Below are 24951 nucleotides of genomic sequence, written 5' to 3' on the forward strand. Positions count from 1 at the left end.
GCTCTTAGCAATGAGGGTCTTAAACCCTAGATGTGAACTTGATAGATCAAAGGTGAGCATGTACACTACCTACAAAAGAGTTAGACAAAATGCAAAGACATATTTTTGGTATTTTGGTTAGTAAAGATGATAAATTAAAAAGTATGATACAATCACATGATGCTTGGTGATCTCTCCGAATGTAAACCCAATGCATGAGGGGTAAGGAGGATGCTAAGATGTGATCCCAAGGACAATCCATATGATGATATAGAATGAGGGATCTTAGGGTCAAATTTGGGGTCTTACAGCTGCCGCTATTTAAGGATGTTCTAACTGAGGAGATGAAGGTTAAAATCATCGCATCGACTCGGTAGAATAGGTTTAAACAACAACATAAAGAAGCAAATTTTGGTCCCTAAGAGACCTCATGATGCATATGATATGAATGTTAAAATAAATCTCTATGGGGAAATGTTTCCACAAAGGAAAAAATTTAGAGAGACCGAAAGTCCGCAGGAGCATAACGTATTCCATAAAGAAAACTCACTAGGGAGACAGAGACTCTATGGGGCAAAAAGGTTTGTGCGTAGGCCAGGCTACGACTTAAAACTGCTGGGGGACTAGAGGGATTCCATCAATGGGAAGACTCAGTCGGGGATAAAAGGACATCTGCAGGGGGAAGCGAGTAGATCAGGAAAAAGCCAAAATACTCGAGCCAAGCAGGAAAACGGAGATTTCACTAAGGAAATACACACTCAAACTCGGCTGGGGAAGAAAATATCTTCAACACAGGAGGAGAAGAAATATATCATCGACTACCGGTTACTGGGTGTGGGATAATAAAAATATGATAGAGAGGACACCCGTCTCTGGTTGGGGTGAACATATCAAGGATGACTCACTGAGAGCCGCCAGGAGGCATATTCATTACCAGTTACTGGGTAAGAATAAACTTGCTGGGGAAAATTGGATATACAACTACCAGTTACTGGGCAGAAGACCAAAGAGAGAGAATATTCATCGCTAATTAAATTGAACATATCAAGGTTATACTCAGAGGAAAGAAAATTTGTCACCAGCTAGGATGAACATATCAAGGATAGTCTTTCTTGGGGATGTTAAGGGGGATACCCGTCATCGGTTAAGATGAACATACCAAGGATAAACCACCTGAACAACAAAAGCAGGAATTACATCTATCGAACGCGGGATAGAATACCATCAAAGAAAATATTTGTCCTCGGTTAGGATGAACATATCAAGGATAGACTCCAAGGAAAAGAATAGGGATTACATCTATCAGATACTAGATAGAAGACCACAAAGAGGATATCTGTTACTGGTTAAAGTGAACATATCAAGGATAAACTCTGCAAAGGGGGGAAGAAAATATATGTCACCGGTTAGGATGAACATATTAAAGATATACTTCCTTGGGAAACGTGAAACGAATCCGTTGGGGAGAAAAAGGTTATTTTTGCCGGATATTGGAGAAAAAGTAAAACACTGCAAACTAAGAAGAATACTACCAGTTACTGGGTAATAAGCTCTCAGGGGACCAAAAATATCTATCTAGGTAAGATCTAGAAAGAAATGGTCAATGAGGACTCCACCCCATGAGGACATAACTCAAGGGGAGTAGTTCCATCTAGACAATCAACTGGGAAGGAAGCTGAAGTAATAATCATCCACGAGGAAATAACTCAGTGGAGAAAGGAGAAAGGTTAAAGTCTTTCTGCTTAAGGGGCTGATACTCTACAGTTGAAGGAGGACAAACACACCTAACTTGCATGGGGGTAGAGTACCGCCATACCGAGAATAAGAATCACAAGAATGAGTCTCAAAGTGTAATGATGCAATAATGAAGTTATATTAGTGTATATGTATATGTATGTGTATATGTATATATGATGATCATGTTGGAAAAACGATCGCAAAGGATACAAAGATGTCACAAACTTGAATCATCGATACAATTCTCGGCCAATTCATCAAAGGCTAAACCCTAGCTGGGGAAGAAAGGAGGAAATCTACTAAGGGAACTGCAACCAATCCTGCGGGGAATTTTAGGTCAACACCATATCAAATAGGACACAACCCTACAAGGGAATTGTCATACCCCGATTTTGGTCCTGAATTTTTCCATTTTTTTGGCACTTGGCCTAAAGTTCATTTGCATACATTCATGACCAAAGGCAACCGTCCATTCCCAAATCCTTTTTTTTTTGATAAAACATTGGTCATTAGCTAGGCTTTTTGATCATGGTGTTTTTTTATATTATAAAATGGGTTCTGATTATTTGACTTTTTATTTTCAATTTGATTTTAATTTCAAATTAAGCCTAAATTCCAAATTTCAATTTAATCTTAATTGTGTTTTTACTAATGATTCAAATTCTAATTGATTTTTAATTTCCAAATAAATGTTAGAATTTGACATCAAAATAGTTTTAACAAATTATAGATTAATTTGATTTTAATTGGTTTTTATTGTTTTTTTGATTTTTAATTGACATTTAGATTAGTCTTGGATTATTTCTAAAAAAATCCAAATCCATTTTATAACCAAAACACCCATTTCATAAACCAAGGTCTCACCATTCTTATTCTTTACAATCACTTCAATCAAGTTCAAACTATAACCATAACCTTACCATTCATTCAAGCTTTCAAACCTTCATTCAATATATCCAATTCCATTCAATACAATTCAATGAACATTCATTACATAATCCCAAGTCACAGTTACATGTGGGATCCTATTACATAAACCATTTCAATTCACATGTTCAAAACCACTGCTCAATTCCAAAGTTAAAAACAATTTCACACATATTACATAAACCATTCAAATTCATGGAGCTCTTTGTCCATTCAATCTCATATTTCCCAAATTTCCTGTAATTTGATTCCATACCATATTACATAAACCATTCAAATTTTCACTCACTTTCAATTACATATAATCTAACCATTTTACAAAAAAACACTCCAACAATGAAACATCCTAAGGTGGAGCAGCATGTCTAAGTGTTTTGACAGATGAAAAATGCTTCAAGGAGCTTTGAAAATCTTGAGTTAATAAGAAATGCTGGAGTAAAGTGCCCTTTGTTGTGCAAAGAATTCATCATAGATGCCTGGCAACTCTACTATGATCAATTTAAAGGAGCAGATGCAGTCCTTCTAATTGCCGCTGTTTTACCTGATCTTGACATCAAGAACATGGTTAAAATATCCAAACTACTTGGATTGGCCGCCCTTGTTGAGATGCACGACGAGAGGGAATTTGACCGTATTCTTGGAGTAGAAAGTGTTGAGCTTATTGGCATCAACAACCTGCAAAATGATATTGCAGTAAGCCACCAATGAACCATAATCACCATCAAACCTACTCAAACTTCCATGGCATTCAGAAATCAACAACAAACCATACATCATGCAGTCAGCAAAGGAAAATTTTGGCTCACCATTCTCCAGCCATGTGCGCACCCTGCAAAACCAGAGCAAGAACTGTGAGTATACCTGCAAGATTACCACGGGATATCGAACCACATGACAAGAATAAATAACACCAGCATGACAGATACCCGCCTCACGCTACAGCTTGCCATGACAAATTGTCAAACTCACATTCCAAGTAAAAAACCTGAAAATGGTGGAAAAGAAAAGATTAAAGTGAAAATTTGTTTGAATCTTCATGGGATTGTAACTGTTGATTCGGAAACTCTCTTTGGAGAGGAAGAAATTGAAGTTCCGGTTACCAAAGAATCAGCAGAGGAAGATTCAGAATAATAAGGAATTTGCGTATATGTAATTATTGTCATACCGTAGTAAAGCTAATCTCCAAAGCCTTTGATCATGAGATTGTCGTGAGGGACCGCCATCGCTTTCATCACTTTAAGCGTGATTCTTGTTCTTGCTTGGACTTTTGGTAGCAGAAGACCGCAAAACCGTATCAACATTTAATGTGAATGGCTCCTGTTGGTATAGAATGAGGGCAGCAGATCATGATATACTTCACAAGATACCAAATGCTGCAAGAATTCTAAATCGAGAGTGCAGTGAGAACCATTAAGTTCGTTGCTCTAGAGACGTTCCAGGTTCAATATTAAAACGGCTAAGTTGGTAAGATGCAGTGCAAGTCCCGGAGTCAAGGTCACAGGGAAACCCAATATCTTTCATCTGGTGCAAGAGGAAATATGAAAAATGTTAAGTGTTTTTCTAAAGAAGGATGAAAAGAAAGACTAGAAAGTTGTTACCTGCTCAATCTGTATGGAAGTTCCCCATACAACCATCCTGCATTGGACCATCATCAATGCCACAACAGACCTTGCAACATGCAACATCAATAATCTTGCTGCAATAAACCAGTGCAACCTGCAATCAACATGCTTTCAACCTCGTCCACAACCTACAACAAACAATAAAGGGCAAGGCACAACCTGCAACAAACAAGCCTAAACAGTGGCATGCTCAATCCTGTAGCACCAATGTGCAATTCATCCAATCATTAGTATCAACAATAATCAATTCCATGCCAAATAAGCTGCATCAATACATGTAGTTATAACAACAAACCTGCAAGCAGAATAATTCAAAACCAAGTGAGGGTGTGCTTGAAACACCTGCCTAGCCTCACTTGCAGAACGTAACCACCGGCCAAAATAAACCTGCAACATCATTCTCCATCCATTTTGCAGAAATACAATAGACCTGCAGTAGAACACATCGCGATACAAATCGAAGCTACTCATATTTTAACCAATCTTCACTGCAGTAAAAAAGCAAGGTAAGTTAGCAAAGGCAGTTAAAATTCAAAAAGATATCCCAAAAGGGATTAAGACAAAACAAAGGGAGAAAGTACGTGGTTTGTGTTACCGTTCACAAGTCCAAGCATCAAAGAAGGCAATCCGATTCTGAGCACCTAAAAGCACTTCCAAGAAGTTCCTTTTTTGAATCTCTGTATACCAATCCGAAACCCTAAAGCTGTGGAGATAAATAGAGGCGAAGGAGAGACGGAAGAAAAACCCTAAAATTCGGAGGCGGCCGCGATTTTCGAGAGAAGAAGAAACCTTAATATCAAAATCAAAAACCAAGAAGAGAGACGAAAAATTAGAAGCTCGCAAGCTCACCGCCACCGCAGGAATCCACGCCGAAGGTGAGTTTTATCCTGTTTAAATCTCTTTAAAACCTTTGTCTCTGTTTGCATGTAGAGTGAAGTTTGTGGATAAAGTTGAGGTCGAGAGATGATGAGCGATTGTGAGAGAGAAGCTAAGAGCGTTGTGAGAGCGAGGTTGAGAGAGATTGAGAGAGGCGAGCGAGGTTGAGAGTGATTGAGGGAGAGAAGCGAGGGTGATGAGAGGTGAGTGAGATTGAGAGGGATTGGGGACGATGAATAGGTTCTGTTACAGCACCTTTCACCATTTTTTATTATTTATTTCTTTTTATTTATTAACAAAACAAACATTGAAACCATTAAAAGTTACATTCAAACTTCCTAGGTTTTATTTAATAATGTTTTCATTTAGTAGTGTATATTAACATATTAATGTTTATCTCAATCCATTAGCCTCTGGAACCCAACAGCCAGGCGGCTGGGTTTAATTTCTTGTTTTTTTCTTGGTAGTCCAACAAACTATTTTATCTTAGTTTTTATCTTTAATTTTAATTTTAATCTATTCTGGTTTACTTATCCGAATTAGCATTAAGATAGCAAATAATCATGAATGGCCTAGTGGGGAGAGAGTACTTTCATTCCCTTTAGTGGGGTGGGTTTAATACTTGTGGATAGCAAATCTTTATATTTCTATTTGTTATGCTCACTATTTTGTTTAATTTTGTATATAACTTCTACTATTTGTTTTATTTTAAATTTTTATCAATTTAATTTAATCGATGTTTAGTTGTGTGTATCTTTAAATGTTTACCTTTTAGATTTAATTAATGGTTAAACTTCCGATACTATTTTATTCGATTTAGTCGATTTTTGTGTGTTAACTAATTTAGTTAGGTTAGTACCCATATCTATACTTTTACCCGTGTAAATAATCATACTCAAATTTCATTCGATTTCAAAACCAACTTCAATTTTCCTCGATTTCAAAATACATTCCAAAAATAAATGTGAATCACTTCAAGATCATTTCACAAATCAAACATAATATTTAAAACCTTTTCTAAAGCGTGAAGAAAAAGATTATCCTGGAGGGAATATCCAGTCATAATCCCGAATATTAGGCTCAAGTTGTAAGAGCTTGCAAGCCGTTAATATTCGTCTTCTCTTTAACACTATAATATTCAAATCGTTTTCTAAATAAAGCGTGAAGAAAAAGATTATCCTGGAGGGAATATCCAGTCATAATCCCGAATATTAGGCTCAAGCTGTAAGAGCTTGCAAGCCATAAATATTTTTCTTCCTTTTAACACTCTAATATTCAAAACCTCTTCTTAATAAAGTTGGAAGAAAAAGCTTACCTGGATGGAATATCCAATCGTAATCCCGAATATTGGGCTCAAGCTGTAAGAGCTTGTAAGCCATAAATATTCGTCTTCTCTCCAAAACACCTGTAAATATCTCAAACCGTCTTCTTAATAAAGTTGGAAGAAAAAGATTACCTGGAGGGAATATCCAGTCGCAATCCCGAATATTAGGCTCAAGCTGTAAGAGCTTGCAAGCCATGAATATTTGTCTTCCCTCCAAAATATTCGTAAATATTCGAATCATTTCCTTAATAAAATTGGAAAGAAACAGACTGCCTGGGTGGAATGTCCAGACGTAGTCCCGAGTACTAGACCCAATCTGTAAGAGCTTGCAAGTCATAAGTACACGTCTTTCAAACTCCAAAATACTTAATTCCCATCTTAACCTCTTTCAATAAAGATGGAAATGGAACATGGTGTATACCGTGCACTCCTGAGATCAGGATTCGAGATGGATATCTCGCTCATCCAAGTTCTCGCCATTACTCAAAATACATCCAACCAATCAAACTCTTTTTCGTCGCCGTGCGACTAATCAAAGAACCTTTTTCATAAATGAAAGACGTATTGTCTTAAGGTGATGCAAAACAATGTTTCGGCCACGATTGTTGAGTCGAGATAAGTGACGTTTTTCCGAGTGTAGATTTATAAATCCGTTCGATGTGTGGTATGCGTCCACTCCTCATCTGTTTTGGGTAAAATAATGTTTTTTCATCGATTAATACAATATAGCTTTCGCTAAAATCGACCAACAAACAAACATTTTTCTACCCAGAACTACGTAAGCCTTGATTTCTCTTTTGAGATACGTAGGAGCAGGATTCGTAAATCTTGTCAGGCCCACTAATAAAAAACATAGGTTTAGTCCCTCGTCAAAAATCCAAAAACATTCTCTTCTCATCCTTTCTTTCTTTCCCATCTAATAATTCGAAAAGCCTAATATTTCAACTAACACTAAGGCACACAACTAACCTAATGGTTCCCGTTGAGTACAACGGACGTGAGGGGTGCTAATACCTTCCCCTCACGTAATCGACTCCCGAACCCTGATAATTGTTGCGATGACCATATCTTATCCTTTCTTTTAGAGGTTTTATCGATATTTCCCCTTTCCTTTTTAGGAATAAATAAAGTTCGGTGGCGACTCTGTTCAGTCCATCATTGCGAGCGTGCGATCGCACTTCGCTTTAAAGTCGTATCCCCATTTTTCGAGGTGCGAAAGATGGCGACTCTGCTGGGGATTGCCAATCCCTAAGTGAGTCAAGCCTAGTTAGGACGTTTGTGTGCCTTTGTTTGTTTAATTTTGTGGCTTTTCCCTTATTTGTTGCTTTTTAATATCTTTGTTGTTATATTGATATTTGTTGTATATTGGTTCCACCGTGTTGGGTACTTGGATTTTGATTGCAAACTATGTGGGAAAGACTCTACACTTGAGTCTAGAGTGAAAAAAAAAACATAAGATAGGACGATGGTTGAGTAGTACGGACTCCCGAGGTGGATACTTCGTAAGAGTCAGTACGAGAACCTCACTTAGAGTAGATTCTTTTGCAAATATTGTCGCCCGAGGTGTATACCTCGTAAGCTTCGATGTTTCAAAGGGGTCCATGACTCTAAGAACCTTTTAGAACATTGAATCTTTGGCCAACTAGAAATGATGGTTGCGTAGTATGGATTCCCGAGGTGAATACTTCGTAAGAATCGATACGAGAACCTCGTTAGAATAAATTCTCTAGATGGAGTTGACGATCAGAAAGTATTTTCCGTAAACGTCAAACAGTCTTTTGAATCCATGACTCTAAGTACCCTGTCTAGAACCCAGTCGATGGTTGCATAGTATGGACTCCCGAGGTGAATACTTCGTAAGAGCCGGTACGAGAACCTCACCCAAAATAGAGTCCCTTGATGGATTTGACGACCGGAAAGTATTTCCCGTAAGCGTCGAACATTCTTGTGAATCAATGACTCTGGGGATACTTTGTGACAAAGCCCTAGATCATACCCGATGAGAACCCTGTTTTGGAAAAGCAATCAAATTTATCCATACCTCGGACCTTTGAACCTATCCAAAGAAAAAAAACAAAAAAAACATTGCATCCATCCATTCATTGCATACGCATAAAAAGCAAAACTCTTGGTTTGTTTCGCATTATTTCAGGAATCCAAGACTTGTTAGCAAGATGAATCCTGAGAGAAAGGCACTTCTCAGTTCAAATACAAGAACGTGGAACTTACCAGCCTGCAGAAGTTGAGTGCCAAAATGACACCAATCAAACTCAACAGCTTTGTACAAAGCTATGGAAGAATTCTGGACATCCTAAATGAGAAGATGGACATGATGACCGCAGTGACTATTGCTCAGTTCTATGATCCACCTCTACGTTGTTTCACGTTTTCTGACTTCCAGTTGGCTCCTACCTTGGAGGAGGTGGAGAGGATCATAGGCCGGAATTTGAAGGATCATAATCCATTTCCTAAACTCGATGAAGATATTCCTCCCAAGAGGATAGCTTCAGCTTTGGGTCTGAAAGTTTCTGAAGTCGTGGACAATTGAGATGTGAAAGGACCTTTCAGTGGTTTTTCTAGGAAGTTCTTGGAAGATCAGGCCAAGAAGATGGAAAAAGAAGGGAATTAGGAAGCCTTTTATGCTGTGTTAGCCGTGTTGGTATATGGGATAGTTCTCTTCCCAAATATTGACCATTTTGTGGACCACCTGGCAGTGAGAATTTTCCTCTCTGGTAACCCTGTACCGTTCCTCTTGGGAGATCTCTACTACACTCTCCATGATCGTCATGAGAAGAAGGGAGGAATCGTCTTATGTTGTGCGCAGTTGTTGCATGCCTGGTTTAGATCCCATATGCCCGAAGAAGGTCCTTTTGTCTCAAAGGAACTCAAGCCCTTCCAGAAGTTAGCTTCCCTCACCTCCAGTCATGTTAAGTGGTATATCAGGGATTGGGAAACCGAGAATGTGATTGTCAGCATTGGAGACTTCCCCAATGCGCCTTTGATAGGAACCAAGGGTTGCATCAACTATAACCCTGTGTTGTCTCTAAGGCAGCATGGGTACCCTATGAATGGCCCTCCAAAAGCTGAAGCTCTAGAGCCTTTCATCTTACATAGTGCTGAAGCGGATCATCCCATGGTGAAAAAGATCAAGAGGTCTTGGCAAGCAGTTATTAGAAAAGGTAAGGAGTTGGGTAAAAGAAATGTCATTGCCCAAGAGCCTTACACTTGTTGGGTTAGAGAGAGGGTTCAGATGATTAAACTCCCTTTTCCATTTGATCCTTCTATCTATCCATTGGTTCCTGAGCCAAAACCCATATTACCTGAAGATGTAGAGAAGCTCAATGCCCGTATCAAGGAGTTAGAGTTGGAAAATTCCGATTTGAGAATCAAGCTTGGCCGAGTCTCGATAGAGAATGGGAACTTAAAAGACAGTTAACAAAAGAAGGACAAAGAGCTTGAAATTTCCAACAAAAGAGCTAGAGAGTCTGAAGCAAGGAGAGAAAAGTTTGGACAAGCGCTCTATAGCACTAAATCTGTGTTCAAATCAAAGGAAGAGGAGTTGGATAGAGCTTTACTCCGGATTCAAAAACTCAACAAGATTCTGGAACTGACCCTTGAAATGAAAAGGGAAGCACGACTGATTTCTGAGATTCGTACTCGTGAACTGGAGAATACCATTCAAAAATACAAGGATAATCTGGAACGCGAGAAGCTGAAGACTGAAGAGTCAGAAAGAGTTTGCACACGGTTGATATATCATTTGGAACGAGCCGATGCTAGAATCCAGGCACTTGAATGTGAGGATCAGGATGCTGCCTATATGGTGTTGCTAGGTGAATGCAGATATTGGAGAAACCTCTATAGGGACATAGAGGTGACCAAGGCTGAAGACTAGCACATCATCCAAGATCTCCAAGGGCTTTACACTGAGTGGAAGGGCAAATTTCTGAGGCTGTCCGGATTTGCGATTTCCATCATGCGAGAGTTACCTGAGAAGCTGCAAGAAGCTGATTGGTGCATGTGTCCAGAGAACACCCCGCATCAAGTCTTTAATTTCATTAAGTTTTGTAAGGCAATGTTAGAAGGGTTAACTACCGACCTTGCTACGGTTCGGAAAGCCCATAAGCCATGAGCACGTTGTTTGTATTTGAACTTTGATATGAGATTAATGAAAATCGCTTTTGAGATTCATTTTATTGTGTTTCATTTCCTTATTATTTTAAATATTCGCGAACAAGTGTTGTGAAATTTTTTAAATGAATGATTGAAACTAACCAAGAGTTTTGCAAACAAAATGCATCCATACATGCATTCATGCATTTTCAAAACCAGAGTCTCATTCTGTCCTTTCTTCCTCCAATTTCACGCTGAATTTTCAACACCAGTATAATACTCGTGCCAGAGCAAGACAGAGAATGGCTGACCAAGAACAAGAATTGGAGCGAGTGAGCTCAGAACTCGAAGACCTACGTGGAAACATGGGTCAAGTTATGGAAATACTATAGGTCATCAGGGCAAAGTTGGATGCCCAAACGATGGTCGTTTCAGAAATCGCCGGTCCCACAATTGAACCCCAACCTGCAAGGACAATACCAACCACTTGGCCAACCTATGGTTTACCTCCCGGTTTCACACCTCCAGTTCAAGGCGCCCCTGGTTTTGCACAATCCGCTCAGCAGACGGCTCCTCTACCGACCATCAATGAAAATCATCCAGTGGTCCATACGTTTGCACCTCCTCTCGTTCGTGCACATGTGCAACCTTACTTTGAGGATCAACAACATGCTCCAGACTTTTTCGACGAAGATGAGGAAAGGCAGGAAGACATAAGAGGGATGAAGGAGAATTACCAGATGCTTGAGAAAAGATTGAGGGCTATGGAAGGTGACCAAGTTTTTGGGCTACCGCTAAGGAGATGGGCTTAGTGTCAGGTCTTGTGATTCCTGCGAAGTTCAAGACCCCAGATTTTGATAGGTATGAGGGCCACACGTGTCCTAAGAGTCACCTTATTATGTACTATCGAAAAATGGCTGCGCATGTAGAGGATGACAAACTTATGATACATTGCTTCCAAGACAGCTTGAGGGGTGCTCCCTCTAAATGGTACTTAAGCCTTGATCAGAGTAGGATTCGTTGTTTCCAAGACTTATCTGATGCTTTCATCCAACATTATAAGTATAACATGGATATGGCCCCAGATAGGAGGCAATTGCTCAGCATGTCCCAGAAAGATAATGAGTCTTTTAAGGAATATGCACAACGATGGAGGTTAGTGGCCTCTCAAGTCGAACCACCTCTGGCTGAGAAGGAGTTAGCGAATTGGTTCATGGATACAGTCAAACCTATGTTCTATGAAAGAATGGTGAGTAGTGTATCTGCAAGCTTCTCTGACCTGGTCGCCGTGGGCATAAAGGTCGAGCTTGGATTGAAGAATGGAAAGATGATGACTACCTCTGAAACATCTGGTAGTAATGCCAAAAAGTTTCCCGGAGGATTTCAAAGAAAGAAGGAGGGTGATACAAATGCAGTGTCAACCAGTCAAAGGAGGAGTCATTCATGGAAGAAACAACACCAATTTTCTCAACAACAACCAACTTATCCAATACAATATGTTCAACAACCGTATGTGGCAGCAGTCACACCAAATTTCAACCATTCACAAGCTCCTGTCTATCAACCTGCTCAACAAGCGCCTATATACAAGCAAGCGCCCGCGCCACCTACTTATCCACAGCCAAGGGCACAGGCTCCTCGTCCACAAAATCCTCCAAATCAAAATAGGGTACAGAGAGGTAGACTTCCGTTCGCTTCAATCCGTATGACATACACTGAATTGTACCCATCATTACTACAGAAAGGGTTAGTGACGCCCAGACCTTTGGGTCCTCCACCAAATCCTTTACCTCCATGGTACAATCCAGATGCCCATTGTCCTTTCCATGGGGGTGCCCCTGGACATGATTTAGAAGGATGTTATGCTTTAAAGCATATCGTGCGAGACCTGGTTGAGAAGAAGATTCTTTCATTTCGAGACGTCGGACCCAATGTCAAAAGTAACCCTTTGCCAACGCATGGTGATGTTAATGCCGTCGATGATGCTTCTGATGTGTGTATAATCAAAAACATGGAAGATGTTAAAACTTCGTTGCTAGCGCTTCATGCAGGATTGGTGGGGGCTAGATTGATTGATACATGTCACGACAACTGTGAGGAATGTGCCGTTCATCCAAGAGGATGTAAAGTGGTACGAAATGACATTCAGAACTTGATGGATCAAGGTGTTTTACAAATTTGTGGTCCAACAACAAACGAGGAAGTTTCGGTCATTGAACCCGTTTTTAATATACCAGAACCGTTTGAGGTAACTTATCACAGAAGAGGTGTTGTTCATCCATCACCCGTGGTAGTTTGCATGCCTACCCCATTTCCTTTTGAAAGCACCAAGGCGGTACCCTGTAAGTACGACATAACAGTGGTAGATGGAAAGCCCAAAGCTGCTGAAAGTAAGAAAGGTTTGGAGAATGTTGACACCGACATCACTAATATCGCAGGGGCAAGCAGGATGACCCGCAGTGGTCGGATTTATACTCCCAATTTTAATGTGAACCCTCAAGAGCCAACAAGGGAAGCTGCAAATGTAAATCCTACCCTAGAGCATGGAGGGACACAGCCGGCTGTGCAAACAGACGAAGCAAGTGAGTTCCTAAGGATAATATAGAAATCTGACTACAAGATAGTTGATCAGTTACATCAGACACCATCAAAAATATCTATCTTGTCTTTGCTTCTGAATTCCGAAGCTCATAGGGAGGCTCTCCTGAAAGTGCTTGCTCAGGCTCATGTTACCCAAGATATAACGGTCGGCCAATTCGATGGAGTGGTCGCCAATATCACAGCCTGCAACACTCTAAGCTTCAGCAATGAAGAGCTACCTAAGGAGGGGAAGAATCACAATTGCGCCTTGCATGTATCCATAAAGTGCCAGGAAGATGCTCTGGCCAGAGTTTTAGTTGACACTGGATCATCCCTCAATGTTCTACCAAAGAAGGCACTTGCTAAATTATCTTACCAAGGTTCAGAATTGAAACCCAGTGCCCTTGTGGTAAAAGCATTTGATGGCTCTCGAAGGACAGTAGTTGGGGAGGTAGAGCTACCGATACAGATCGAGCCGCATGTATTCCCCATCAATTTCCAAGTCATGGACATAAATCCCGCTTATAGCTGCCTTTTGGGACGCCCATGGATACATGCGGCTGGGGCAGTAACTTCTACTTTGCATCAAAAGATGAAGTTTGTTGTCGATGGCAAGCTCGTTATTGTCTCAGGTGAAGAAGATTTTATCATCAGTCAACTCTCCTCTTTCCGTTATATTGAGGCTGATGAGGATGCCTTAGAAACCTCTTTTCAAGCACTTGAAATATCCAATGCCACACTTGAAGAGGTTAAGGATCCTGTTGAGAAAACCAGTTTGTCATTCGCATCTTTGAAGAGCGCAAGATCAGCAGTTGAAAGTGGAGGCCCTGCAGGTTGGGGGCAAGTCATCAACGTCAATGAGAAAAATGACCGTTTTGGTTTGGGGTACAAGCCTTCTGCTAATGGAGGAGCCCTGGTCCCTGCAAAGGACCTTATGCGGAGCATACAAGAAGTTTTTCTGAGCAAAGGATTTATCCATGGATATCAAGTTGGTGCAGTGGAAGATGACACTGAAGATGGAGAAACATCAAATCTGATATACCGGTGTGAAGCAGCCCTAACAAATTGGGAAGCAGTTGAGATTCCAGAAGTTTTTCCTGTGTCAAAGTAATTGTGTTTTCCTTTGTGTTTTTGAAAATCCTTAGCTCTGCCCAAGGCTAATGGATCATTTGTAGGGCCCCTTTTGAATTTCAAAAAAATCATTATGACAAATAAAGAGCATTTTGTTCAAATTCTTGTCGTTCATTTACTTTGTTTTTCTTTCCTTAAAATGGAAATCCTTTCAAAAACTACAAAAATATTTTTTATTATTTCTTTTGCTTTTTATTTCCATTTTACTAAAAAAAACCATCATTAAAAAACATGCAGAATAATCAATAAACCAGTTGAATTCGATGACCCCACTACTTCCTATAATTTTGAACTCCCCATCTACCAAGCGGAAGAGGATAGTGAGGAAGATTGTGATTTCCCTGAAGAATTGGAAAGGATGCTCGAGCATGAGTCAAAGGCCCTTCAGCCGCATCAAGAACCAGTGGAAACAATGAACATTGGCACTGAAGAAGATAAGAAAGAGGTCAAAGTTTGGACTACACTTGAGGCAAGCAATAAAGAAAGATTAATCAAATTGCTACAAGAATATGTAGATGTATTTGCTTGGTCGTATCAGGATATGCCAGGTTTAGATACTGATATTGTGGTCCACAAGCTACCACTACAGCCAGATTACCCTCTAGTGAAGCAGAAGCTCCGAAGAGCGAGACCCGACATGGCTCTAAAGATTTATGACGAGGTGAAACGTCAATTTGATGCCGGTTTTCTAGCAGTTGCAAAGTACCCTCAATGGGTAGCCAACATTGTGCCAGTACCCAAAAAGGATGGCAAGGTCAGGATGTGTGTTGATTACAGGGATCTAAACAAAGCTAGTCCAAGGGACGATTTTCCCCTGCGACATATTGACACTCTAGTAGACAACACTGCTAAGTTTGCAGTCTTCTCCTTTATGGACGGATTCTCGGGTTATAATCTGATTAAGATGGATCCAGAGGACATGGAAACGACCACATTCATCACCCCTTGGGGAACATTTTGCTACAAGGTAATGCCATTCGGTCTCAAAAATGCTGGGGTAACTTACCAAAGAGCAATGGTCACTCTCTTCCATGACATGATGCACAAGGAAATCGAGGTTTATGTGGATGATATGATTGCAAAATCCCAAAGGGAAGAGGATCACATAGACCACTTACAAAAGCTATTTGAGCGTCTTCAGAAATTTCGACTACGGCTGAATCCTGCTAAATGCACCTTCGGTGTCCGATCTGGAAAGTTGCTTGGTTTCATTGTTAGTCAACGAGGAATTGAGGTAGATCCGGACAAGGTTAGGGCAATACAAGAAATGCCTGCTCCACGTACAGAGAAAGAAGTTAGGGGATTCCTGGGACGTTTGAACTACATCTCTAGGTTTATATCTCACATGACTGCTACGTGTGAACCTATATTCAAGTTGCTCAGAAAAGATCAAGCAGTTGAATGGAACTCTGACTGCCAAGTGGCTTTTGAAAAAATCGGACAATACCTGCGAGAGCCCCCTATTCTAATTCCACCTGTTCAGGGGAAACCACTCTTTATGTACTTAACTGTGCCTGAAAAATCAATGGGATATGTGCTGGGACAACATGACGAAATCGGTCGAAAGGAACATGCCATCTATTATCTGAGTAAGAGATTTACCGATTGTGAATCCCGATACTCACTCTTGGAGAAAACTTGTTATGCTTTAGCATGGGCCGCTCGTCGTTTAAGACAATACATGATTTGCCACACTACTTTGTTGATCTCAAAAATGGATCCAATAAACTACATCTTTGAAAAGCCTGCTTTGACTGGAAGACTCGCCCGTTGGCAGATGTTACTATCCGAGTATGACATCCAATATGTATCTCAGAAAGCCATTAAAGGAAGTGTGTTGTCTGATTACCTGGCAAGCCAGCCCGTTGAAGAGTACCAGTCGTTGAAGTTTGACTTCCCTGATGAAGACATTATGGTAGTAAAAGATTGTGAAATCCCAGGACTTGATGAAGGACCTGAACCAAGATCTTGGTGGAAGCTCATGTTCGATGGTTCCTCCAATTACATGGGGCATGGCGTAGGAGATTTCCTGTTGAATCCAAATGGTGGATACACTCCTTTCACAGCAAGGTTGTGTTTTGATTGCACAAATAATATAGCAGAATATGAGGCGTGCATCCTAGGCATTGAAGCAGCAATTGATCTCCGAATCAAAATCCTCTAAGTATGTGGAGACTCAGCCTTGGTGATATACCAAGTCAAGGGCGAATGGGAAACCCGTGATACCAAGTTGATCCCATATCGTGCCTATGTCACGGAATTAATAAAATACTTTGACGAAATCACTTTCCGTCATATCCCGAGAACTGAGAATCAAATTGCTGATGCTTTGGCTATGTTGGCTTCAATGTACCAAGTCAGATTCCATAATGAAGCACCTCTCATTCAGATCGAGCGGAAAGTTGAGCCTGCCTACTGCCAGTCGGTTGAAGACGAAGATGATGGTAAACCCTGGTTTCACGACATCAAGGGCTTTTTGCAAAATCAAGAATATCCAACAGATGCAACAGCCCTTGACAAGAAAACATTGAGGAAGTTAGCATCCAAATTCTTCTTAAGCAATTGTGTGTTATATAAGAGAAACCACGACATGATTCTGCTCAGATGCGTGGATAACGTGAAGCGGACTTGTTGATCAAAGAGATTCATGAAGGATCCTTTGGAACTCATGCCAATGGGCATGCCATGGCCAAGAAGATTTTGAGAGCTGGTTATTAATGGTTGACCATGGAATCCGACTGCTTTAATTATGCTAGAAAATGTCATAAATTCCAAATCTATGCTGACAAGGTACATGTGCCTCCGACCCTACTAAACGTTTTGACGTCACCTTGGCCTTTCTCAATGTGGGGCATCGACATGATTGGCGCCATCGAGCCTAAAGCTTCCAATGGACACCGCTTCATCCTGGTTGCCATTTATTACTTTACCAAATGGGTAGAAGCCGCCTCTTACGCAAATGTGAGAAAACAAGTGGTTGCACGATTCCTCAAGAAAGAGATCATTTGCCGTTACGGAATTCCAAGCCGGATCATCACAGATAATGGGACGAATCTGAACAATAAGACCATGAAAGAATTATGCGAAAGCTTCAAGATTGAACCCCATAACTCTTCACCATATCGTCCAAAGATGAGTGGCGCTGTTGAATCCGCTAATAAAAACATCAAGAAGATCCTGTAGAAAATGGTGAAAACCTATAAGGATTGGCACAAAATGCTACCTTTCGCACTGCATGGATACCGGACTTCCGTCCGCACTTCAACAGGGGCAACCCCGTTCTCTTTGGTATATGGGATGGAAGCAGTTCTCCCAATTGAAGTAGAGATACGTTCAATGAGAATCTTGATGGAGACCAAGCTAGAAGAGGCCGAGTGGATTCAAAATAGATTTGATCAGTTAAACCTCATAGACGAGAAGCGAATGACTTCGTTGTGCCCTGGACAATTATACCAAAAACGGCTCAAAAGGGCTTTTGACAAGAAAGTACGTGTTCGGGAATTCAGAGAAGGAGACCTCGTGATTAAGAAGATCTTGCCAATACACAAGGACTCACGTGGGAAGTGGACTCCCAATTATGAAGGCCCATATGTTGTGAAGAAAGCTTTCTCTGGAGGCGCCTTGATTCTCACAACTATGGATGATGAAGAGCTGTCACACCCCGTGAAATCTGATGTAGTTAAAAAGTACTATGCCTAATAAAAACCCGCTAAATCGAAAACCTGAAAAGGGGGTTTAGGCAAAAAAAAAGGGGTATCCCGGTGGACTGAAAACCCGAAAGGGCGGTCCAAGCAAAAGTTAGGGATGAATAAAAAAATGGTAGTGCGCTAAGTTGAAAACCTGAAAAGGCGACTTAGGTAAAAAGGAGCGTCCCGGTGGATCGAAAACCCGAAAGGGTGATCCAGGCAAAGTTAGGGGCACAAGGCATAAACTGCATCAGTTGTTACTGATTAACACCGAAGAATTGGAGGTGGAAGATTAATCCAGTCACTCCCCTTAGGAGCAAGGTTTTGGGGGAATCATATCTATTAAGGATGTTAGTGGTCATTGAATTGAACATAAACCTTTCCTTATTGCCATTTTCCAAAATTTGTAACACTCTATGGAGCTACGCCATTTGTGTGCTACCATTCTTGAATAAAATACAAGTTTTCCCAATCATTGTTAGTTGTGTTCATTTACGCTTTTCTTTGTTATGCAAAATGTCATTTATTTGTTAATAATGAAATTTTGAAACTTGAAAAAGAATTTGAAATTTACCACAAAAAAAACAAAATTACTTTGACATATGTGAAAATCAAAGGTAAATCATTTGTTTCCCCGAAAGCCTCAAGGTTGCAGAAATATTCCTGGATCACCAACAAAAGTCCCCATGGAATATAACTTATTAATCCTCTAGAAGGATGGACCTTTGGTTATTTATAATTGTCAATCATGATAGATTCTCCTCTGGATGCGCTTGTTAATCGCACGGGTATGAGTTATTGGTGTTGAGGAATCAGAATCTTTGTAAACAGTCCCTACAAACTCCCAGTCTTCCAAGTGTCAGCATTCTCATATCATGATCATTCATATATCATGCAAAAAAAATTCAAATCATGCATAGCCGAGACGTACTTCGTGCTCATTTTGCATTGGCCCAGGTCTTGTTGATTGATCCTATGTCCATTGACCTCTAACTCCAGTTTGTCCTTGGTGCCCTTGAACCAGCATCCGGTTTTCGCAGTCATTTTCAAGTCCTCTTGTTGATTGGCACCAATTTGTTAAAAGCTGGTGTAGTCCATTGCTTACGGTTAGAGTCCACTTGTTGTTATTCCATTATCAGGTCATATATGAACCTGTTGTTCAATACTATTCAGGTCATATATGAATCTGTTGTTAAACTCTATTCCTTTGTCAGGTCATATATGAACCTGTTGTTCAATACTATTCAGGTCATATATGAACTTGTTGTTGAGCCTTATTCCATTGTCAGGTCATATATGAACCTGTTTGTTAAGTGCTATTCAGGTCATATATGAACCTGCTGTTGAACTTTATTCCATTATCAGGTCATATATGAACCTATTGTTCAAGTGCTAGTCAGGTCATATATGAACCTGTTATTGAACTTTAATCCATTGTCAGGTCATATATGAACCTGTTGTTGAGCTTTAATCCATTGCCAGGTCATATATGAACCTATTGTTGAGCTTTATTCCAGTGTCAGGTCATATATGAACCTGTTCTAAAGAGTCTTTCTCTATGATTGTTTCAGTGTTGTCAGGTCATATATGAACCTGCTATTGAACTTTCATTCCAGTATTGTCAGGTCATATATGAACCTGTTGATTCACTCTTCTTGATTTTTTTTTTTGAGTTTGTTAGGTCATATCTGAACCTGCTGTCAGAACTTCTTGATATTCCCCCAGCATTGTCAGGTCATATATGAACCTGTTTGTTGTGTTTTATTCCAGTATTGCCAGGTCATATCTGAACCTGTCGTGACATTTTCTTTCTTATTCGGGTCTAGTAAGTCATATGTGAACTTACTACCGAAATCTCTTGTACTCTGAATGTTGTTTATCAACTTTCACTTCGATTACTCCCCAGTGTGTATCTGATTCTCCAGCAGGACTTGTCTTCCGCAGCAAATTTGTTTTTTACCATTTGTTTGTCTCCCTGTGGACATCAGCATTCCCCACAGTTTGGTCTGTCTAATAGTATCTCCTGTCAAGGGTCCACCATGTCCCTAGCAGATAAAAATTACAAAAAAAGAATCATGCATCCATGCATATCATATCATATCAGGTCATAGGGATTCAGGATCAAAATCCGGGTCTTCTTAGTATTTAACCATCTCCTACTATGATCATATGAAGAGTGTCCTACTTCATATTCTCTAGTTGAAGATACTTAAATAGGGGCAACTGTCATACCCTGATTTTGGTCCTGAATTTTTCCATTTTTTTTGGCACTTGGCCAAAAGTTCATTTGCATACATTCATGACCAAAGGCAACCGTCCATTCCCAAATCCATTTTTTTTTGATAAAACATTGGTCATTAGCTAGGATTTTTGATCATGGTGTTTTTTTTTATTATAAAATGGGTTCTGATTATTTGACTTTTTATTTTCAATTTGATTTCAATTTCAAATTAAGCCTAAATTCCAAATTTCAATTTAATCTTAATTGTGTTTTTAGTAATGATTCAAATTCTAATTGATTTTTAATTTCCAAATAAATGTTAGAATTTGACATCAAAGTAGTTTTTAACAAATTATAGATTAATTTGATTTTAATTGGTTTTTATTGTTTTTTTTATTTTTAATTGACATTTAGATTAGTCTTGGATTATTTCTAAAAAAATCCAAATCCATTTTATAACCAAAACACCCATTTCATAAACCAAGGTCTCACCATTCTTATTCTTTACAATCACTTCAATCAAGTTCACACTATAACCATAACCTTACCATTCATTCAAACTTTCAAACCTTCATTCAATATATCCAATTCCATTCAATACAATTCAATGAACATTCATTACATAATCCCAAGTCACAATTACATGTGGGATCCTATTACATAAACCATTTCAATTCACATGTTCAAAACCACTGCTAAATTCCAAAGTTACAAACAATTTCACACATATTACATAAACCATTCAAATTCATGGAGCTCTTTGTCCATTCAATCTCATTTTTCCCAAATTTCCTGTAATTTGATTCCATACCATATTACATAAACCATTCAAATTTTCACTCACTTTCAATTACATATAATCTAACCATTTTACAAAAAAACACTCCAACAATGAAACATCCTAAGGTGGAGCAGCATGTCTAAGTGTTTTGACAGATGAAAAATACTTCAAAAAGCTTTGAAAATCTTGAGTTAATAAGAAATGCTTGAGTAAAGTGCCCTTTGTTGTGCAAAGAATTCATCATAGATGCTTGGCAACTCTACTATGATCAATTTAAAGGAGCAGATGCAGTCCTTCTAATTGTCGCTGTTTTACCTGATCTTGACATCAAGAACATGGTTAAAATATGCAAACTACTTGGATTGGCCGCCCTTGTTGAGATGCACGACGAGAGGGAATTTGACCGTATTCTTGGAGTAGAAAGTGTTGAGCTTATTGGCATCAACAACCCGCAAAATGATATTGCAGTAAGCCACCAATGAACCATAATCACCATCAAACCTACTCAAACTTCCATGGCATTCAGAAATCAATAACAAACCATACATCATGCAGTCAGCAAAGGAAAATTTTGGCTCACCATTCTCCAGCCATGTGCGCACCCTGCAAAACCAGAGCAAGAACTGTGAGTATACCTGCAAGATTACCACGGGATATCGAACCACATGACAAGAATAAATAACACTAGCATGACAGATACCTGCCTCACGCTACAGCTTGCCATGACAAATTGTCAAACTCACATTCCAAGTAAAAAACCTGAAAATGGTGGAAAAGAAAAGATTAAAGTGAAAATTTGTTTGAATCTTCATGGGATTGCAAGCCGTTAATATTCGTCTTCTCTTTAACACTCTAATATTTAAATCGTTTTCTAAATAAAGCGTGAAGAAAAAGATTATCCTGGAGGGAATATCCAGTCATAATCCCGAATATTAGGCTCAAGCTGTAAGAGCTTGCAAGCCATAAATATTTTTCTTCCTTTTAACACTCTAATATTCAAAACCTCTTCTTAATAAAGTTGGAAGAAAAAGCTTACCTGGATGGAATATCCAATCGTAATCCCGAATATTGGGCTCAAGCTGTAAGAGCTTGTAAGCCATAAATATTCGTCTTCTCTCCAAAACACCTGTAAATATCTCAAACCGTCTTCTTAATAAAGTTGGAAGAAAAAGATTACCTGGAGGGAATATCCAGTCGCAATCCCGAATATTAGGCTCAAGCTGTAAGAGCTTGCAAGCCATGAATATTTGTCTTCCCTCCAAAATATTCGTAAATATTCGAATCATTTCCTTAATAAAATTGGAAAGAAACAGACTGCCTGGGTGGAATGTCCAGACGTAGTCCCGAGTACTAGACCCAATCTGTAAGAGCTTGCAAGTCATAAGTACACGTCTTTCAAACTCCAAAATACTTAATTCCCATCTTAACCTCTTTCAATAAAGATGGAAATGGAACATGGTGTATACCGTGCACTCCTGAGATCAGGATTCGAGATGGATATCTCGCTCATCCAAGTTCTCGCCATTACTCAAAATACATCCAACCAATCAAACTCTTTTTCGTCGCCGTGCGACTAATCAAAGAACCTTTTTCATAAATGAAAGACGTATTGTCTTAAGGTGATGCAAAACAATGTTTCGGCCACGATTGTTGAGTCGAGATAAGTGACGTTTTTCCGAGTGTAGATTTATAAATCCGTTCGATGTGTGGTATGCGTCCACTCCTCATCTGTTTTGGGTAAAATAATGTTTTTTCATCGATTAATACAATATAGCTTTCGTTAAAATCGACCAACAAACAAACATTTTTCTACCCAGAACTACGTAAGCCTTGATTTCTCTTTTGAGATACGTAGGAGCAGGATTCGTAAATCTTGTCAGGCCCACTAATAAAAAACTTAGGTTTAGTCCCTCGTCAAAAATCCAAAAACATTCTCTTCTCATCCTTTCTTTCTTTCCCATCTAATAATTCGAAAAGCCTAATATTTCAACTAACACTAACGCACACAACTAACCTAATGGTTCCCGTTGAGTACAACGGACGTGAGGGGTGCTAATACCTTCTCCTCGCGTAATCGACTCCCGAACCCTGATATTGGTTGCGATGACCATATCTTATCCACTTTGGAATTTACAAGGTTAAAAATGGTAATATACATAGGAAAGGGTTACATGGAATACACTGATCACTAATCCTTCTACTAACTATTGATATCCACTTTGCTCTTGACTGCTACTGGGGACGATGAATCAAAACCGACCGTTGTGCTTAAGAATGTCTTCAAAACTGAAGATCAGCAGGATGCAGTTACTTGCCATAACCACTAATTTTTGCATAAATTTCCCAAAGGTGAGGTACTCAATTTATCGGGATAATTTTTTCTATTTTATGTCTCTTACTTTTTCCTGGATCACCCTTTCAGGTTTTCAATCCACCGAGACGCTCTTTTTTGCCTAAGCCGTCGTTTCAGGTTTTTTACTTAGCGAGTTATTCTTTTCTTTTTAGGCGAAGTATTTCTTGACTGCATTTGCGTTCACAGGACGAGTGAACTCTTCACCATCCATAGTTGTATGAATTAAAGCACCGCCCGAAAAGAGTCTCTTAACAACGTATGGGCCTTCATAATTAGGAGTCCATTTTCCCCTAGAATCTGGTTTGAAAGATAAAATCTTCTTGAGCACAAGGTCACCTTCTTTGAACACACGAGGGATGACCTTTTTATCAAAAGCTTTCTTCATTATCTACTGATATAACTGACCATGACACATGGCAGTCAACCCGTTTTCTTCAATCAAATTCAGCTGGTCATATCTTGTCTGACACCATTCAGCCTCAGTCAACTTGGCTTTCATGAGCACACGCAATGATGGGATCTCAACCTCCACGAGGAGCACAACTTTCATACCATAAATAAGTGAGAAAGGGTTTGCCCCTATTGAAGTGCGGATGGATGTACGGTACCCATGCAAAGCAAATGGGAGCATCTCATGCCAATCTTTGTACGTTCCAACCATCTTCTGAATAATCTTCTTTATGTTCTTGTTTTCAGCTTCAACAACCCCATTCATCTTAGGTCTGTATGGAGAAGAATTATGATGTACAATCTTGAAGTCTTTGCAAAGAGCTTCCACCATATTATTATTCAAGTTCGATCCATTATCAGTAATGATCTTACTTGGCACACCATATCGGCATATAATCTGATTCTTGATAAACCTCACAGCAACTTGCTTGGTCACATTCTCAGAAGATGCCGCTTCAACCTATCATGTGAAGTAGTCAATAGCCACCAAAATGAAATGATGTTTGTTCGAAGCATTAGGCTCAATCATGCCAATCATGTTAATTCCCCACATGGAGAAAGGCCATGGGGAGGAAATGACGTTCAATAGTGTCGGAGGAACATGAATCTTATCTGCATATATTTGATACTTGTGGCATTTCATCACAAACATGCAACAGTCAGATTCCATTGTCAACCAATAGTAACTTGCTCGCAACATCTTCTTTGCCATAGCTCGTCCATTAGAATGAGTACCAAAGGAACCTTTGTGGATTTCAGTCATCAATAAGTATGCTTCGTGTCTATCCACGCATCTGAGAAAAACCATATTGAAGTTTCTCTTGTATAATATATCACCGATTAATCTCCTCAAAGTCTTCATATCTTTCAAAGATGCCCCAGGCGTGTAAATCTGACTTTGGAGATCACATTTGATATCAAAATACCACGGCATCTTATCCTTGATCTCTTCAACAACAAACACATGAGTTGGCCTATCAAGATGCATTACAATTAGATTGGGAACTTCATTCCAATACTTCACCATAATAATTGAAGCCAACGTTGCAAGAGCATCTGCCATCTGGTTCTCATCTCGAGGGATATGATGAATCTCAACCTTTGTAAAGAAAGTTGAAATCCTCCTTGCATAATCTCTATATGGTATCAAACTAGGTTAATTTTTCTCCTA

The 24951-nt window shown here is 39.5% G+C and overlaps 1 long non-coding RNA gene across 1 annotated transcript; it reads right to left on the reverse strand.

The window, feature by feature from the left end:
• Positions 1 to 2658: 2658 nt before the first annotated feature.
• Positions 2659 to 21143, reverse strand: LOC127135321 (uncharacterized). The gene is made up of 2 exons (XR_007808513.1): positions 21079 to 21143; positions 2659 to 2971 (listed from the first exon to the last, which is right to left on the reverse strand). It is a non-coding gene; the product is annotated as an uncharacterized LOC127135321 (long non-coding RNA).
• Between the last annotated feature and the right edge of the window lie 3808 nt (positions 21144 to 24951).

Source organism: Lathyrus oleraceus, chromosome 4 (genome assembly GCF_024323335.1).
Source record: "Lathyrus oleraceus cultivar Zhongwan6 chromosome 4, CAAS_Psat_ZW6_1.0, whole genome shotgun sequence".
In the NCBI taxonomy this organism is placed as follows: Eukaryota; Viridiplantae; Streptophyta; class Magnoliopsida; order Fabales; family Fabaceae; genus Lathyrus; species Lathyrus oleraceus.